We start from the raw sequence: 19,652 nt of genomic DNA on the forward strand, positions 1-19,652 counted from the left end.
CACTCACATGAAAATGAGAATATCTCTACACACAAGAATCATATATTAAAACAGCAAGTGACTTTTTGTTACTCTTGAAATTCAGCTTTGTGATAATATGCATATTTCATGGGAGCAAGTCTGCTCTTACACTTCCTGTCCTATGTTGCAAAAGCCATTTACTCCACTTATTGGCAGCTATTCTTCTATTCCAGAAAAAGGAAACCACCCTGCAGCATGAAAATATGCAAGCTCCTACGTTTTGATAATTATTTAGTGTGAATTCAGTTTTCTAGTTTTTGTAAAATTGAGTAGGAAAATGTCATGACAACGTGATCTAAAACCAAGCAATTTTAACAGAGAAATCAGAGACCAAATCTTGTCTTTTTTATTTATCTTTTTCATTTTTCTTCCTCATTTCCTTTTTCTCTTTTCTTTCTCCTTTTCTGTTTCTTTTTTTTCTTATTCTATTTATTTTTCTTTTTTTAACTCTTTCATGTTTATTTTCATTCTCTTCTTCTTTTGCCAATTTCTTTTCCATTTAGTTTTATTTTCTTTAAATTTTCTTTCTTGCCCACTGCTTTAATTTTCATTTTATGCTTTCTTTTAATTCACAGTTTTCTCTTGCTCTTGTTTTTTTCTTTGTTTTTGTCTTTCCTTTTGCTTCACCATCATGAACAGATACTATCCTTACAAAAAAAAAGTCAAAACTATTGCATAAGACTACATACAAATAGCTCTGTGTCAGTATAATAACTTCTATTTTTATTTAATTATTACAAATGTGGCAAGTATGCAGTTATCTTGTCTCTTCAGACTTTAAAATTTTATAGCCATCTATTAAGAAGCAGATTTCTTAGTTTTCTTTGTGTGGAAGAAATACAAATATTCTTAAAAAAATATTCTTCTCAATAAATATATTAAGAATCACAATAATTGAGAAGAAATCTTTGAGCTCTTTCCCACTCACTACCAACTATTCTGTTTTGTTTTTTTTTTTACCTCTAGTATACTGAACTAATACCTGAAAAAAAAAATACAATATTAACATTTTAGTTTATTTTGAGAAGAAAAATAATTTTGTATAGAAACTCTAAGAAAAATAACTGAATGGCAAAGTTGGATAGAAAACCTAATGTTTTTACTTCTTCTGAAGTAATAAATGTATTTTAATGGTATTTTTTCTTCATAGTTGTCTGACAGGAATCATGACAGATACCTTTTAAGTGGCAAAGGAAAGTTAACATTTGTCATAATGAAGAAAGGTTTTATCTCCCAGACAGGCATTAATTTATGTAAGAAAATGCATTAATGGAAATGTTGCTGACTGTAACCACAGATGTCCACTTCCTACCTTTGTTAATGCTTTTAATTTGTTTAATTTTTTAATGCTCTTTAATTTCTGTAGAGACAGTGAAAACAAAATGGGAAACAAAATACCACCCCCCCCCAAAAAACCCACCACTGTCATCCCCACACTGCCCCCAAAATATACAAAACAACAAAGTGATGTTCCAGTAAGTATTTAAACCAAAGTTAATTTTTATTAATCTAAGGGAATCACACTCATTTTTATGTTTACATTAATATTCATATGTATGTTTTTGTACATATTTGTGTTTATGTGTATTCTTAGTATTTTTAAAAATTGGCTGGTTTTAGCAATACACAGAATTTTTTTATTTTAAAGTGATTCAATACTTTACAATATAAGCTTCACATTTTAATTTCTGATTTTGAAAGTACTCTAATTTTGCAAGATTTCCTTATTTTCAGGATTAAAAGTAATATTACGCCCATGATGAGATACTGAGTTTGGATAAAACCATTTCATCTCAGCAGAACTGCAAAGCATGAGATTTCAATATTTTAATTCTGTTGAAGATTTTACCAAAAAATTTAAACCAGCAGTATACACAAACTCCTTATTTACTTCACTCTTCAAGCAAAAAATATTTATATATATTATTATCACAGCTCACTGTGGAGCAATGATACAGTGTATTGTTGTTGCTAATTTTATGTCCAGCAAAGCCACCTGTTTCAAAATCCAAAGTTTGCTATTTGAACTGGTAATTTTGGGGCCTCACTCTCCAACCAGCTTTGCTTAAAAATAATGTGCATTGAAAAGACTGGATTGCAGCTACTTCTCTTTTATGTGCAAATAATTTTTCAATAGATTGCTTTTATTGGACTGATAGCATTTAATACCAACAATTGTGCAACCTGGGCTGGATGCTCTATTGCTTCAATAATTTGTGAAGAAGTTGTTGATAATTAAATTGTCTTTGTCATCCAAATGAACATAGCAACACTTAGTACATGCAATGAAGCATTCAGTGTATCCTTGTATTATTCTAAAAAAAACCCCAAACTCCACTCTCATAGACTGTACCTTTAATAGTGGATATTTAGGAATATCAATGCCATTTATTACTTCAGGGCAGTAGCAAGAGTAAACAAAAAGCTGTCACTAGGTGTGCCGTGAGGAGATCACAAAACTTTTGCATAACCCCGGTCATTCTTGACTTCCATGAATTCTATTACTTATTTTGGGGCAGTATGGATTCCGTTTCAAATACCCACTGAGCTGAATGAGGAAAAATCTCACCACCTTGAAGACATCTATTAGAAAGAATAGTTAAAATCTTCTGTCATGGTGGATGTTTTGTTTCATTTAACATTAAACAGAGATCAAATTAAATCATATCAATCATACAGCAATAGAAAATTCTGGCAGAGAGAATTTTTGGTTAATATGGCAACTATTTCCAGCACTAATTCTCAGTCTAATGAATACAATAATATGAGTAGAATAATTTATTCCTTGCAAATTTTTAATTATAATTTTATATAAACTTTAAATATTCAGAATGAATAAATCATAAAGCACAGTTTCCTCCTAGGTTATTAAGAATTCAGAGCCTTGCCAGATGTAATTTGAAAAACAATATTCAATAATATTTAACAATATGCAATGGATTTAACTACAATCATGTAGAAATATCTTAATTTTATTTTCTACATACAGGCAAAATGAAGGTGGATATCAGAAGGTGAGAGCACAAGATCAGAAAATTTCCCCTTAACTACATCAATAAAGCTGTAAGACTTTCTGCCTAAGCCACTGTAAGTAAGATAACACTGGTAACCAGTGTTTAAACAGTTTTTCTACTCTATAATTATTTCAGCCATCCACTAATTCCAGCATCATGAGTAAATGAAAAATTTAATTAAAGTAGAAATGGTCAGTAGATTTTACAAATTGGTAAATTGATGCATCTAAAAGGGGGGAAAAATAATTTATTATTTCTTCATAAATTCCTTATTATTGAATTTACAAATTATTCATAAATATATTTATAAAAAGTCCTGCTCTGCTTTAAATGTAGAACTAAACAACATTTTTCAAATTCTTATGTGTTACTCTGTCTCTGAAGTTCCTATTCCTGGTTAGTACATGGAAGAAATAAGCTTGAGGGCCTTCAATACATAGCATAATTTGGTATCCAAGTCAGTTTGTGTCATCAGTCACACACACCAAAAAGTACAAGGGCTGTTCACAAGTGATCCTAACACCACATCACCCCTTGTGTCAGACACTCCTCCTGGAATCTGACAGGACAATGCACGTGCTGAGTACTCCTCCTTTCAGGTCCTGGCAGTGGTGGAAGTTTAGTGCTACAGAAGGCCTGACAGGTGTAATGTAAGGGGGCCTATAGCTACATGATGCAGGTTGTAATTAATCCTGTAAGATATCAGTCCTGCAGTTATTTCTTAAAAAAAAAATTAAAAAGAAAAAATAAAAAAATAATAAAAAGAACATCTCAGCAAACAGAATGAGGTGTGGAAGTGGAGAAAAGGGAAAACTTAATATGAGATTGGATGAGAAACAAGTTTTAATGACTACTTTCAACAAGGGAAGCAATTCATTATACGGCTTAATGATATGAGTGAGCATTTCTGTAATGAATAAATCTGGTCATGAATATTTAACATTCACAAAAACAGCCAAGTGCAAAGTAAAATTTTTTTTTGGGTTGCAACCAGGTCACAAGCACTTTCTGATTTTCCTATTCTTGGCAGAATTTTTTCTCTTTCCAGAGAAGATTTGATAATCTGGCAGTCGGCTTCAGTGAAAAAACTGAGTTTACTGGTTATTATTAAACTTCTTATTAGGGGAATATATGTAAAAACCACTAATTTTTAGCTTCTTAACTGAAGACAGATCTTTAAAACAAGCTGCAAAACTTGAATGTTTCAATTGGTTTAGTATATTAAACTTACCTAGAAAGGCAAATATTTTTTCTGTACATGCTGAAGGAGTATTGCATTTCCTCTTTGTTTTCTCTAAGACAAAGAAGAACATACCCAAGTGAGGAAGTGTTAACCTACCTCATTAATCTTGGCAGCATACTAGTTGTTCCTGGATCCTACTTTTAAACTTTATAAAATTGACCTCCTTAAGCAGAAATTAATACTGCCATTTTACAATGGCTGGAAATTTTGACCTAAGTGAAGATAAAGACATTACAGAAAATTAAACATTTAAGTGAGGGAAACTCAGTGATTTATTAATGCTGAAAATTTTCCCAACCTTTTGCTGAGGAGAACAATTAGTGCAAGTAGCTCAGCATGCAGCTGCAGTGAGAGGTGCAAAATCCAAAGGTCTGGATCACAGGAGCTCAAGGCAAGAGGCCAGGAAGTGGCACCAACACTGCATGACAAAAGGCACAGGTCCCTGTGGCCCAGCCAAGTGAGCAGACACTGAGACAGCTCAGGAGACAATGGCTCAGCTGGAAAATCCCAGGCTTTCACACACTTAGACTGTGAGGGTATAAAAGGCCAGGGTTTGCTTTGCTCAGGGTCCCTCTTGAAGGCATCAGCTTGAGCTGTTATTTCATTGTTGCACCATGATTAAATTATTTGAAGGATCCAGACCCCTGAGACTCTGATATGGGGAACCTGGGGTTGAGGTGGTAAGGAATCCTGGTCTGTGTGAGAGTCAGGGGTACAGCTGAGAAGGGACTTCGGTTCCAGCTCAGGTCATGCAAGTTTGACTTGGAGGGTGGCTCCTGGATGGTCCAACGGGAAATTTTGACACTTCTAAGTCATTGCAGGACAGATATAGACATGCATAATAGACATGCATAAATATGATGTATTGGGAAACAGTTAGCATGGATTTTATTGAAAGAAGTCACGGCACATAACTATGCTGGTGTAGTTCATAGAACTTAGAAAGGTAAGAGACTATAGGAATCCATCTGACAAAAATATACCTGAATTTTTTAGAAGGCTTTCCCAAAAAGAGACCTTAGAAACACTAAGAAGAAAAAGGAATTAATCTTGCCACAAAAAAGTAGGTTACTATAATTCCTGTTATTATTACTATTCTGTAGTAATACATGGCCATGTTAGAAAGAAGGGTTGTTTTTATCTCCCTTACAGTACAATGTCAAATTATTCTTAAAGTCCTGAGAAGGAGACCAATTTTACCATGTCAAAGCTTCTAAGTGAAATGCATCTAGACCAGCAAAATGAAAATTGATACGAAGTCATGCTGAAGATTCCTACTGTGCCAAAGGTTTGGCCAGAAAATGATGCATGGAACTTAATGTTCTTAGGTTTAAAGTAAAGCAAAAAAAGGAGGAAAAAAATCAAGCTATCTGCAAATATATGCTGCTGAATTATTGTCACTCTGTGAAAAGATACTGGTGTCCTTATGGACAGATCACTGGAAATACCATCTCAACACAGAACAGCAGCAGGAAAGAAAATCAAATGCAAAGAATTATTAGAAAGGAATAAATATTTAAAAATTTGTTATGATTCTTTTAAAAGCCATTTGACACTGTAAATTAGAAGAGAATGTATAGTCCTCACACGCTTTCCTAAGGATTGCCTTTTCTCTCTTTGGACAAAAAATGACAAGGAAGAAAAAGAAAATATTATATTTCTGTTATAGGAAACTGTACTGTAAAACACTATAGACACAGAATACCTCTTCCAACTCCAGTTGGACAAAAAGTATATGAACCAAGGCTAAATCCTTCAGAGTGTTTCAAACTACCTGTGAGGCAGACAGAAGATGATTATGTATGTATTAATGCATGTTAATACATACCTAATAACCTATTAATACATTATCAGCAAGAAGGGGGTTGGTTTGGTTTGGTTTTGTCTTTTTAAAACACATAAAGACATAAGAAGTTACCTTCCAAATAAGATATCTTTTTGTGTGGTTGCATTTTTAGTAATAGGATATTACATATAGGACAAGAGACTTAAAGGTAAATTAAAGCTCAAATTCATAAACTTCTAGTTCATAAAGGTAAAGTCCAAATTCATAAACCAAAAGTTCAAGTTCAATCTAGACAAATTAGAGGGCTGGGCAATCATCAACTCTATGAAGTTTAACAATGGAGAGTGCTAGATTCGGCTCATGGGACAGGGCAACACTGGACACAGAGGCAGGCTGGGGAATAAGAGGCTGGATAGCAGTGCTGTGGAAAGGGATGTGGAAATCTGTTATGAACAAGTGTTTGAGGTCACTCATGCTTGGCAGCTTTGAGGTCACTCATGGCTTGGCAGCTTTTGTCAGACGGGAAGAGCTCATTCACAGATTTAATAGGTATTACTGGAGGCTGCCCTCTCTCACATACATCCATTTCACCAGCCCAGTATGCCACTCTTCAGCTCAAAGTGCACCAGTATGCCAACTTTGACTGACACAGAAAGACAGATCAGCTCTATGTTTGCACTTTTCTTAGGGCTTTCTAACTGAGCACTCCCAGAAACAGAATGGTGAAGTAGAGAAACTCCTGTCTTGCTTTAAATGATTGTTCATACCTTGAAAAAAATCTTTTTCAGAACTTTTATTTTTCCTTTGCAGTAAATAACAAAAATCCAATAAAATACTTTTTTTTAAAGAGTATAAAAATTATTCTTAATAAAGTAAAATTCCAACTTTTTGTGATAATTACAAGGCAGAGACAGAAAGAATATTTACTGAAAATGTATATTCCAGAGAATGCTATCTACCAGGACTAGGAAGACAAAACTCATCTCTCTTTGTCTGTTAATGACTTTCATTCACAATTGAAACCTATGCACCTGGGAGAAGAACAAACTACAGGGAAAAAAAAAGAAGAAATATAATAGAAAATGTATGGGAAAGTTGATGAAACTGAAAGGTCACTCACAAATCACTTAGGAGAAAGCCCATCTGTTCAGCACAGGTGCCTACATGAATACTAAAAACAGCAAAAGGAAGACCCAAAACAGAAATGGCGATTAGAATTCTGCTTCACTGACAGAGTACTCCTTGCTCATCATACAGCCTATAAGTGACATCTCAAAACTGCTGTTGAAAGGCATAAACTGTTCTCAGTGTCTCTGTTTTGTACACAGAACCACTGGATCATGCAGGCTGGAGAGGGCATCAGGATGTCTCAACTGTGACCCCCTGCTTCAAGCAGGGCCAACAGGGAGTTCAGATGGGGAGGCATGGGGCTTTGTGCCAAGGGTGTTGGAAAGTCTCCGAAGATGGAGCGTCTGGAGCTATTCTGGTCAATCTGTTCCACCACTTAGTTATCCTCAAGGTGGCATCTTGATCTCAACAAGTGCAGTCTGAACCTTACCTGGCCAGGCAGCAGTCTCACACTACCCTTTGTCCCTGTCCTCTCAATTCTCTCCTTGTAGTCACCAGGCTGGTGTTAACTGTCCCAAAGCTGCCCCTGCTCCTAGCAAATCCCACTCTGAAAACCTGGGGTCAGCTGAGAAATTCATGGAATACTTTCAGTCACCTTTTCAGGTCATTAGTAAGGGCAGGACAGGACCCAGAGCAGACAGAACCCTGGGGTCTGAGCAGCAAAAATTATCGTGTTTGTACTTGAATACCACTGTACAAGGACTAAGATAAACAGTATCTAAATATCTGTAAATCAAGGCTAAAGAAATGCAAATACAGCTAAGATGGGTGACCTGATCCTAGACTAGAAGGTTGGTCTCCATGCGGGTGTCTGAAAGGCATCATACAATTTTGTATTTCAAATCTCTTTAAAATTGTGTCGATTGGAACCTTAGTTCAAATCTTGACATTTTTGAATTTTTTCTTTTCTGTCACTCCCATTCCACAATACCACCAAAAAGCCAGGGTACAAACCTAGTCACTTTGTCATAATTTCAGTCAGTTATCATTCTGTACAAATTAAAACTTGTACAAAATATGGATAGAGAAACGTTTCCTTGGGAAAAACATGCAGCTTTCTTCAGCAGAGGTGATCATCACAAGTTTTATTTGATGCAACGTGGCTTTTCTGAATATTTCCATTTTGGGAAGGAAATAGAAGAATAAAATAAAAAAGGAAATGGAATAACTTTGATACGGGAAGTTAGTTTTCTCTAAGAAGCACATGCATAGAAATCCAACCGCATATTTAAGATGTTACATATGTAGACGTACATTGTCTCAGTCCTTGAACAGTTCATCAACAGTTTTTAGGAGAACAAATTAGACAAGAAGCAGCATTAGGCTATTTGCCCATAATTAAGTGGCATTTACATTCACATCCATGGCAGTATAGAAACTTATTCTGAATACTAGTGAACTACATGAAGTCACTGAGAGCTGATAGAAATGTTCTAGACTGAGCTCTTGTATTCTAGTCTGGGTTGCAGCAGATAGTTTTCCCTTGCAAACTAATACTTAAGCTTTTTGTTAGAAGCTCAGATAAATTAAATTTTTACATTTACTGTCTATAAATTCTTATCGCATTTTAATTGGTTTTGTTTTGTTCAGTCTTTTCTACTGAGGGTTATGAACTATTCTTTTCTAACTTAACTAAGTTCACTCTAGTCAAAGTAGCTACAAAAAAATGATCCTAACTAAAAGTTAAAGTCAACCAAAACTGCGTTCCTCAATTCTGAAAGTAGAGTTTGAGCAGATGTGTTCCTAATCATTAAACTCCCAAGTTTAAGGGAGGCATTTTTAAAAACAAACAAACAAAAAAAACCACTAGTCTCAACATTTCTGAGATTACAGATGCATGAGTTATTACAGCATTATATTTCTGTAAAGTAATAAAATTCTCATGTCTCATTATAAAATATATAATTTGAAAAAGATTTATTTTTTGGCATGTGTATATACTGTGAAAGAAAATGTGATATTAGACGGGGGGTCAGATGTGTTCTCTTGTAAATGTGCATTCTCCTTCCTGATGATGGTCTAATTATTGGGCTAAATATTCACTAAATTGACATTTAGCTAAATATACAAATTATTTAAACAATTTTTCCCATTAATTTCTTTTGCTGCTCTGTTCATGTTTTTTCTATATTTGTCATCCTTTCTCTTCAATATTCCAGAGAGAAAAAAGCAATTATTCCATTTTTGCATGATGCTTTGCCCATAAACAAAATGCAGAGCACCTGAATAGATTTGTTATATCAGAAAGACAGAGGGGTTCAACCACTTTTCAAAGAATAATAGGTTATTTTTGATATAATGTGAGCCCATATTCCTCTAAGATGCAACCATATTACTCTGTAAAAAATGAAATCTCATCTCACCTTGACTTCTGTGATTACCGCCACCTTGAAACATCAATCATTAACCTCCCATTGTTTCTTTCTCTCTAAGGCTAAATTTGGACTTAAAACATGCTTTCCCCTGATAAAGCACTTTGCATCAGAAAGTAACACAGTAAAAATATATCTCCTTCAGCAAACAAGAGAAAAAATACTTTGTTGAATTCTATTAGAGAAAAAGGTCAATGAAAATATCCAGAGAAAAGGAAAAAATATCTTGGAGATGCACTGCACAGTATGAATATATCACACAGCCTTAAATATCTGCCTTTTTCTGGTTTACATATGTAACTTTTCAGAATGATACCACACAGATTCAAGTCTTCCCAGCTGTGATGACATCAAAGAATTCTGCAGTGAACCTATGCATTTCTCAGTTCAGCATTACTTCATGCTTTATAATTTAAATAGAAATTTTGTGGCAGGTGGCAATAACTACTGATATATATTAGCATCCCCAACTTCCTTAGCAGCTTGGCAATACAAAAAGCAGAAAAGTCCTTGCCTCTCATCAATAACTAAACCCTGCTCATCAATAACTAAAATCTATATAATAATAACTCTATATTATCAACCCTGTGCTTAGTACAAATCCAAAATACAGCCTCATACTCAACACCATGAAGAAAATTAACTCTTTCCCAGCCAAAACCAATACACCATGAAGAAGTCAAACCATCAGACAACTGTAGGTGTTGTTGCATAGATTAGCAAGAAAATTATTTAGAAAACAGCTATTTTTGGCAGGGCTTCATGCTTACAGATGAATACTGGGTTCCTCTGTCATAATAAATCCGAGTTTATTTATATGTCATGATTTGATTAATGCACTATGTGGATCCTTTTGGTTTATCAACATCTGCAATAACAAATGCATGAGTACAACATTAAAAAATATGTTTCAAAACACTGGAGAAATTCTTTTATTTTTTTCTTCTCAATACAAAGGTTAAAAAAAAATAGACAAGTAATATACAACTGATAGACAAAGATCAACCTTATACTTAAAAACTCCAAGGTTAACTGATATTCCTTTGGGAATACAGCATTAAACTGGGATTGATATTCCCTTTGGGATATTTTTATTTGCACATTTACTTAAGGGTCAAACTGAAGCAACCTTATCTTTTGCTTCCAGTCTTCTGCCATGCATGCATCTTAGGGAGTACAGAAAGTGCTTCTGGAAATAATTAGCTCCCAATTATCACCTTTACATTTCCACTGATTCTTCTCTTAAAACTCTGAAAATTCTCTTATTCAGCTAGTAAGGCCTGAGTTTTCTTCTTTTCCATTTCTGTTGGGCCACTTCGTGAGAGAGCACTCTCTCCACTGAGTAAAAAAATTCCCAAGCAGGTAACTTTCCAGGTGGAATTGGAGCTGTTCTTTCAGAATCTCAGATGCTAAGCACCTCTTTGATCTAACAGTGGTTGAGGTGTACCTATTCTCCTCTGTACTTAGTGTTCTCACAGGACCTTTTTCTTTAAGCCTCAGATATACAGAAGCTGCCTATGCCTGAGAAGTCCTGCCTAAGGTGAATTTTCAATATCTTCACTGAAACAGATAAAGAAAACTTTAGAAGACATTAGTTAAGGAACCAAAGAGTGGGTAGAGGTCTGAATGAAAGGACAGAGCATAGAATTAATGGAGTGAGAAGAGTGAAGCAGCATCAACAGCTGAGCTCCTCAAGACATGCATTGAAACCAGTCATGCCTAATTTTATTAGTCTTTTGATAAGTAACACATGTCAATTAAATTTTCTGATGACACAAAGTATCCTCAATACAGAAAAGGACTGGGTATCATGTAGCCCAATTTCCTGCTAAAGCAGGTTCACCTAGAACAGGTTGCACAAGATTGCCTGCTAGGTAAGTTTTCAGAATGCCCAAGGAAGGAGACTCCATAGCTTCTCTGGGAAGTCTGCTCCAGTGCTCTCTCATCCTTACAGTATAGCTTTTCCTCATATTTTACATGGAAATTCCTGTATATCTGTTTCTGCTGGTTCCCTCTCATCCCATTGCTTGGCACCACCATGAAGAGCCTGGCTCCATTCTCTTCTTTCAGATATCTTGCGATGGGAACATTAACAGGCCAAGTATATTTCACACCTTGTCTGGTTTATGGACCATAGCCCATGTTTGTTGAAGCAATCTCCCACTTTATTTTTTTATGTATGTCCCTAGTGCACATCCCAAGACCTCCAGGCAGTTACAAATAGGATGTAGGTATGTGTGTATAGGAAATTAAGTACACTCCAGGAGGAGTAACTAGTGGTATAAATGGATTTACATTAACAGTACTTGTGTATTACATACACAAATCCTTCCTGATTACATTGAGAAACTTTGTGCTTTGTAAAGTCATGGTAGTGTGCAAATCAGTTGGGAGGAAGAAAATTACCAAATAATAAAATTTTTTAAATTTCCCGAAGATTTCATAGTACAGAGTAAAAATGGTACTAAGAGTGCTATTGTGAAAGGTCAGTTCGCCAAAATCTTGTTTTTCCAAAGCTGTTCAGCCCCAGAGACCACTAGCTGTATTTGAGATTATTGTTTGTGCATGAGCAAGCATAGCTATTTCACTTTTAAGAGACTACTGGATTAGCTCACCTCTCAGTAGCAGTCAGCTACTGCTAGAGGAGAACAGATAGGTCTTTATATTACAGTCTGAGAATTATATACACACACATGAAGGAAAATAAATTCATGTAGGTAAATTTGGCTTTTTGGAGATTGAGAGACTCTTTTCCAAAAAGACTGCATACTTCAGAGCTCATGGCAGGTAAGAAATTGATGCCATTTCTTTGTTCTGTTTAGTAGGACTTTGCCCTACAGTTTTGGTTTTTTTTTTGCTTCCTTCATATAGTGCTGAGACATATATAGTTCACAAATACATATAAATTCAATCAGACAGTCTGTAAGAGAAGGATAATATGACAAATATTGCAGTTGCTGGATTAAGACTCAGACAGAAACTAGATTATTTGTCTAAAATTCCATACAGAAGCTTGTCCCGTGACAAGCATTATTTATAAATGTTTTCCATTCACAGCTGCAAATTCCTTCAAGATATCCCAACATTCTAAATGTATTCTTTAGCTATTAACATTTAAAATCCTTATAGCCACTCTATCAAACCAAAGTGCACAGAGTAATCAACACAATTTGGTCTAAGGAACAGTACTACTGTGCCTACTCGGAACTTTTCATAAGTGCTATTTTTTGTCCTCATCATACCAGGTCTTTTTTGGCAAGACTTTACATCTTTTCTATTAAACTCAGGATGAAAATGTTTTCTGGCGGTTAAGGAGACTAGAAGAACCTATGTTCTAGTATCTAAAACACAGATTTGTGCTGTCTGGGTTGAGCTACAAACCTAATCAAGATGCAGAACTGGGGGAAAAGTGCATTTTTAACTCTTATTTTTCCATGAGAAATTAAAAACATATCATGGTTCTATTCACCACCAAAAAACCACCAAAAACCCCAGGCACCCCCCCACAAAAAACCTCAAACAAAAAAAATAAACAAATATAAATACCCAACAAAAATAACCCCAGATTTTTAAGGTCTCAAAAGTTTTAGAAATTCTAATGAACAAGTTAATAAAAACAGATTTTATTCATGTTTATTTTATGCTTTAGCTTTTGAGATATTAAAAATTGAATACATTTTTTTTCTTATAGTATACCTGTCAGGAGGCATTCAAATACCAAATGTGACCTCGTCTTCAAATGTATCTACCACAGCATGATTAAAACTGAGCATAGGTAAATAAGTTTTCCATATAATCTGTTTAGAAGACCAGATTTCAAAACCAAGAATCAGTTATATGTTATTATGCACACATTGTAAAAAAGCACCAAAAATTCTATGAAAATACTTTTGGCCTAATAACTATCAAGTTTTAGCAAAAACAACATAGCTTTTTAAAAGACTTAGAAAAAAGTTGATTTATAGGGAAATATATTTGTTGTACAATAAGGCATGGGAGGAATGGGACCCAAAGCTCAAAAACAGCAGTAGCTCTCTAAATCTCTACTTCATAAAGAAACCTTGATTCCCCAAGCCTTGAACACCAGGATGTCAACACTGAAAAATCTTACACAGCAAATCCTATGAGAAAATTGACAAAACACATAAGTCAAAGCCTTACAGGAGTTTCTTCTGTCATTAACACCTATTGCAAGGTCAGTGGACCACAGAAAAAGCTGCGGTTTTGAGCTATATGATATATCCTCTTTATCTGAAAATTATAAGTTCTGCAAAATACATTTTCACTCAAAAAAAGAGTGAGAAATGGACAAACTCCCAAACCTTATAATAGAATATGTGGTTTTACTAAGAAGGAAATCTTATGATGTTAGGAGGCATGCTGCTAAGGTAGAAGACAAAAGCTGCTATGTGTCTATCTAAAAAAAATATAGCATTACTTTCCTATGAAAGATTGAGTGAAATGGTATTTTATCTGACATTTTGGAAAAGAAAGTGTGTGGTAGATTTTGCTTTCAAGGTATTTATTTACCTGGTACATTTACAGACAAAGTACTCAAGCACGTTCTGTAGTGATCGTGGTACAGACTGAAATCTGTCATTGTAACTTCAATAATATTTTGAACCTCTGAGCACAGACTGCACTGTTAAATTCTCACAAGAGAAAAGTTTACATACGGCAAGACACTTTCTAGAAAAGAACCCTAGTACTTTTTTTTTGTATAAATTTGCTAACACATTTGCATGCAGAAAGAAGAACATGCATCAAAAGAAAAGATCATGGACAGGTCTGTATCACTAATTACCTAAATATACCTAAATATAGGAATTAAAAATACTAGTACAAATACTTCGGTCTATAAAGGTAAAGGGAACATGGCAAAAGGAGGAGTATAAAGACCAAAGATATCATGAATACATTGTAAAAAATGTAAACCCAGATATAAGCCAAGTTTCAAACCACAAATGCTTCAATGTGGCAGTTAATTCCTCCTTGAATTAAAAAACACAAACAACCACATCACTGCCTATGTAGCTAGAAGAAAGTTTTTAAGTAGCTAGAAGAAAATACTTCTAATTAAGTGTTTCATGAAATATGTAGTATATACCACAGTCTTTAACGATTGAGTTTGGGGGTTTTTGAGAGGGTTGCTATCAGGCTGAAGAGGATAACAGAAAATATATTAAAACATAAATGCAACAAAAAAAAGATGCATTTATTCTGCAAGTAAAAATCTAGTTGCTTCTCAATTAAGTTGCTCCCACTAATGCCAGGACACCTATGCATACATATATAGCAATCCAGACTATTAAGACATGTTCTATGTGTGCATTTTTTCCTTCCATTTACTTAAAATATTTTTTAAATCTAGACCTCAGTTAGTGTATATCTCAGTTTTCAGCATTCCTTATTTGGTAACAGCTGTGGTGAACCACAACTTAATTATATTGAGCACTGGAAATTCCATTATTTCCTCCTTACATTCCTGCTCTGAAAAAGGGCAGAGAGATTCAAAATAGGGCCAATCTTGATCCCTTACCTAGAAATAAATAATACTTTTTTTGCTATAATCTCCCATACAGATTGTTGCCAAACTGGCTTGCCTGTTCTCTCTGCCAATATCTCTAAATTTCACCAATGTCAGATTACTAACATGTGAAATATTTCAAAAATAAAAAAGAAAGTACAATATACAGAGATATATAGATTGATAGATAGATGTAGATAGATACATATAGATAATACATAGAGTATAAATATAGAATAGAGTATAAATATAGAATATATAGATATAAAAAATTATGCTAAAGGTACATATGTATGTGTATACATATATAAATATATACACATGTATGTGTACATAAATAAATATATACACATATATGTACAATAAATATGTACATATCAGCATATATAGATGAGATGGAGTTAGAGATGGTAGAGAAAGACATGATAGAGATAAGGATGAGGAGATAAAAATATAAAAAAAGATGGCATAAATTAGATATAGATTCTAAAGAGAGTGATACAGAAATACATAATGGCAAAGTTTGAGGTAGAGTTGATATAGTTATACATCAACACATGCATGCATGCAGTAATATGTATATTTGCACATGTACCTGTATACCTGGAACTTTGTAAAACCTTTGACACCATCATCCACAGATTCTCCCAGAAAAGCAGGGAGCCCATGGCTTGGAATGGTGCACTAAGTGCTGAGTTAAAAGCTGGCTGGACGATCAGGCCCAAAGAGTGGTGGTGAACAGGGACACATCCAGGTGGTGGCTGAATTCCCAAGCCTCAGTATTGGGGCCAGCAGGTTGAGGGAGGTGAACCTGCTCCTCTTCCCCACCCTAAGGATGCCACATCTGGAGTGTTGTGTGCAGCATTGGCTCCCCAGTTCTAGATAGACAAGGTACTACTGGAGAGGGTCCTTTGCAGGTCTGCCAAGATGATTATTGGAGTGGAGAATCTCCCTCATGAGAAAAGGCTGGGAGATCTCTTAGGAAGATATGACTGAGAGGGGAAGTCATTAATATCTATAAGTGTGTGAAGGGAGCATGTCAAAAGGGTGCATTCAGACTTTTTTGGTGGTGCCAAACAGTAGAACAAGGAGCTATGGGCAGAAGCTGGAACACAGAAAGTGAAGAAAATGAAAAATTTCACTGTGGGGATGACTGAGGACAGGAACAGATGCCCAGAGAGGCTGTGGATTCTCCATAACTCCTAAGATATTTAATATGCATCAGGACAGAATCATGAGCATTAGAACAAGCTGCCCAGGGAAGGGGTGGAATCACCATCCCTGGAGAGTTCAAAAAACATTTAGATATGGCACTTAAAGATATTGTTTTGTGGTTAAGCTTGGCAATGTTCAGTTGGATTTGATTAAGTGATTTTAGAGGCCTTTCCCAAATTTAATGATTCTATTATTATATATATAGATGAGATGCAGATTGTGTCGATTTAGATACTGATTAGATGGCGGTGAGATTAGATGATGGGAGAGAGAGATAGAGAGGAATGGAGATAATACAGCTATCATGCAGATACAGGTACAGACAGAAATCCTGTGCTTCCCTTAGAACAAAGATAATTAAAATATTCTAAGTAAACCTTGTAGGGAATTGTGAGGTTAAAAGGCATTTCAGAGTTTGCCTGAGATTGAGGAAGGTTGGTAACAACACTGTGAGGAAGCTGCAATCATAACAACCTATAATCTTTCATCATGTAATGCAGCCATAGAGGTGTCACTGCAGATATTTTCTTGTGATGGATTTACTTGATGCCAAGTCCCTCAAGGCAAAGTGTCTTAAAAAAAAAATGGACATGAAAGGAATATAGTATGAGTTTTCACAATTCTAAGAGGATATTGGGTGTATTTAAGTCAAATACAGTAAACTTTCTCATTCTTCTGTACTGGGTGAGAAAATACACTGACAATATAATATCTGTTTTAGAGGCACCACTGTTGATTTTTAAGAGAGCATTCTTAATTTGAATTTATTGCCTTCCCAGTTTGCTTCACCTCAGGTGGTAATAATATTTTGCCCCAAGAAAATTTGTTTCTTTTCCAGCTAAGTGTGTGCTTTCCTGCTCCACCAGCAAAAAAGTAATGTACATGCAGTGTAATGAAAAAAAGTAGTGTAAACAAACAAAGCAGTGCATTAGAGCCACACAATTGCAAAGGAACACTCTTCCTTCAGGCAAGATATCTAGCTATGTAGTAATACATACTTGTCTTGTGAGCCAAAAAAAGGAAATAAGCATTTCATCACATATTATCTGCTTCATTTAATCCACAGTGGCTTTAATAGATAATATTCTGTACACAGTGTGCTTGAATAAGCATGGCATTTATTGTCTTAGAACACTTACTTGGACAGGCTGGAAGCTATATGAAGGCAATTAACATTTATCATAAATCAAACAAGGCTTTTATGGCAACCAAAAGAGCACTGCTGGAAATGCCATTTATCAGACCACCAGAAGGAGATGAAGAAATCAAGAAATCTTTTAATTTGCTTTTTCATTTTTCCTTTTCTTTTTTTTTTTTTTTGCTTAGTAAATCTTTCAGCCACATAACTGAAAATCAATTGATTACTTCCAAAAACTTTTTCAATTCAATGCGACATGACATCACACACATTTAGAATGATAACCACTACAAAAGTATTACCATGCTAGAATTGTTGTGTTCTATTCAGAATACTGCAGGAAAGGTGCTGTCCATGAGCTTATTAGCAGCTGCCCTTTAAGGGACACGTTCACAGAAACAATAGCTTGTACAACCTCTAGCAGGCAGAGAAACCTGTCGAAATCACAGATTTGAAGAGCATGACATATGTATTTCTATTTTGGGCAGTAAACCCCTTGAGAAAATGGACAATAAATGTGTCAAACGCACCAGCATAACTTAGACAACAGGCAGAAGAGTCTGGGTTCACAAATGTGGAGAATGAGCTGAGTGTCAAAAGAGTCAGGATCTTAAAAATTTGATTCCAGTGCTTGTCACATTCAATTTCTTCTCTATTTCTTGACCCTTAGTCATGTAAAGATCTGCTGTCTTTACCAAACTTTCAGAAAAGTGATTTTTTTCTGCTGTGGAAAATTTTCTCATTAGTAATTCTCTTCTGAGACAGCATAGTCAGCCTAATGACATACACACATCATAGGTTATTTCCCTCTCAGAATATTTCTTTCAGGTGCCTCTTGTATTCCTGTAGCTACAGTGAACAGAGCAACCTTATCTCAGTGTCAGCTTACTTAAGAATGGGAAGTACACTTACTTCAAAAGAAGCTTTGTGATATGTCTATATTAAAATTATACTGACCTCTAAAAAAGATACAAACTGTTTCAAAAAAACCCATGAAAACTACAGAACAGATTTCTGTTAACCTCATCAACAGTCTGATTCTGAAATTAGAAAGGAAAAGTGAAGGAATGTGAAGAAAAGAACCAACCAGTTAATAAAATGAATTAATATGCAATAGATACCTTCAAACACTTAAAATAAATTAAAATACAAATACTAACTACTTGTGTTACAATATAGACCTGTAAAAGCCTGCTGACAAGATATAACATGCAAATGAATCACAGGAGGCTCTGTGGAGAATCGGTGATATCATAGCATCTACCCTGGGTTTTGTTGACTACAATGGGACTTTGGCATTGGAAAGGAAAGGTGATTCTGGTGAAATAAAAGAAACAAGAATTGTCCAAAGGTGTCCGTAGGGTATCTGGCATTTTCTTTAATACTTGAAGGTTTTATTCAAGCTGACATTTGAAGATGACTCTGCAGAACGTGACAGTGGCTTTGTTTGCACTTCTCCTACAAGACTATGCCATTTTAGACTAAGACTTTGCAGTATTTAGTCATGCAAAATGAAGCATGACTAAATACTGTAAATGACACAGGGCATTCTCTGTGGAGCTGCACTGATTTCAGAGCATTTACATTTCTACATTAACTCCATACAGCACCTTTCTGTATATAAATCACATACCAAAGAAATGGTGAAAGCTAGGGAAATTAAAAGTGCCGAAATCAATCTCATTCAGGGAATTCAAAAATTTACTTCAAATCCCATCTTAAAAATGCTATATTGAGCATTGTCTAGAAAAAGGGATTCATTCACAAAAAAAAGGCAAAAAGCCCCAAAAACAAACAAACAAACAAAAAAAAAAAACCAAAAACCCAAACTAACCAATCAAACAAAATAAGCAAACAAAAACCAGAAAGAAACACCATATAAGAAAGCACAAAAAACAACCAACTAACAAAAAACCCAACCAACACCCCAAATATTGATTATTTATAAATAAATAAATCAACGCCAGAAGCTTGATGTTAATTTTCAGACAGACTCACTAGATTTGAGCCTCAGAAGTACTCTTCTGCCAAGAATATGTTAGAATATGCTAAAACCACAGTGACAGATAGGAAATGTTTCATTAATGTCATAAGAAAAACATTTCTAGGTCTTCCGTGCTGGCGATGAAATCCTAACCTGTGACAAGCTACATATCTATGCAGATGAGTACAGTCATTTCTTCTTCTAAGATAGAATTACAGCATATT

The sequence above is a fragment of the Fringilla coelebs genome, assembly GCF_963513975.1.
Source record: "Fringilla coelebs genome assembly, chromosome: Z".
Taxonomy (NCBI): domain Eukaryota; kingdom Metazoa; phylum Chordata; class Aves; order Passeriformes; family Fringillidae; genus Fringilla; species Fringilla coelebs.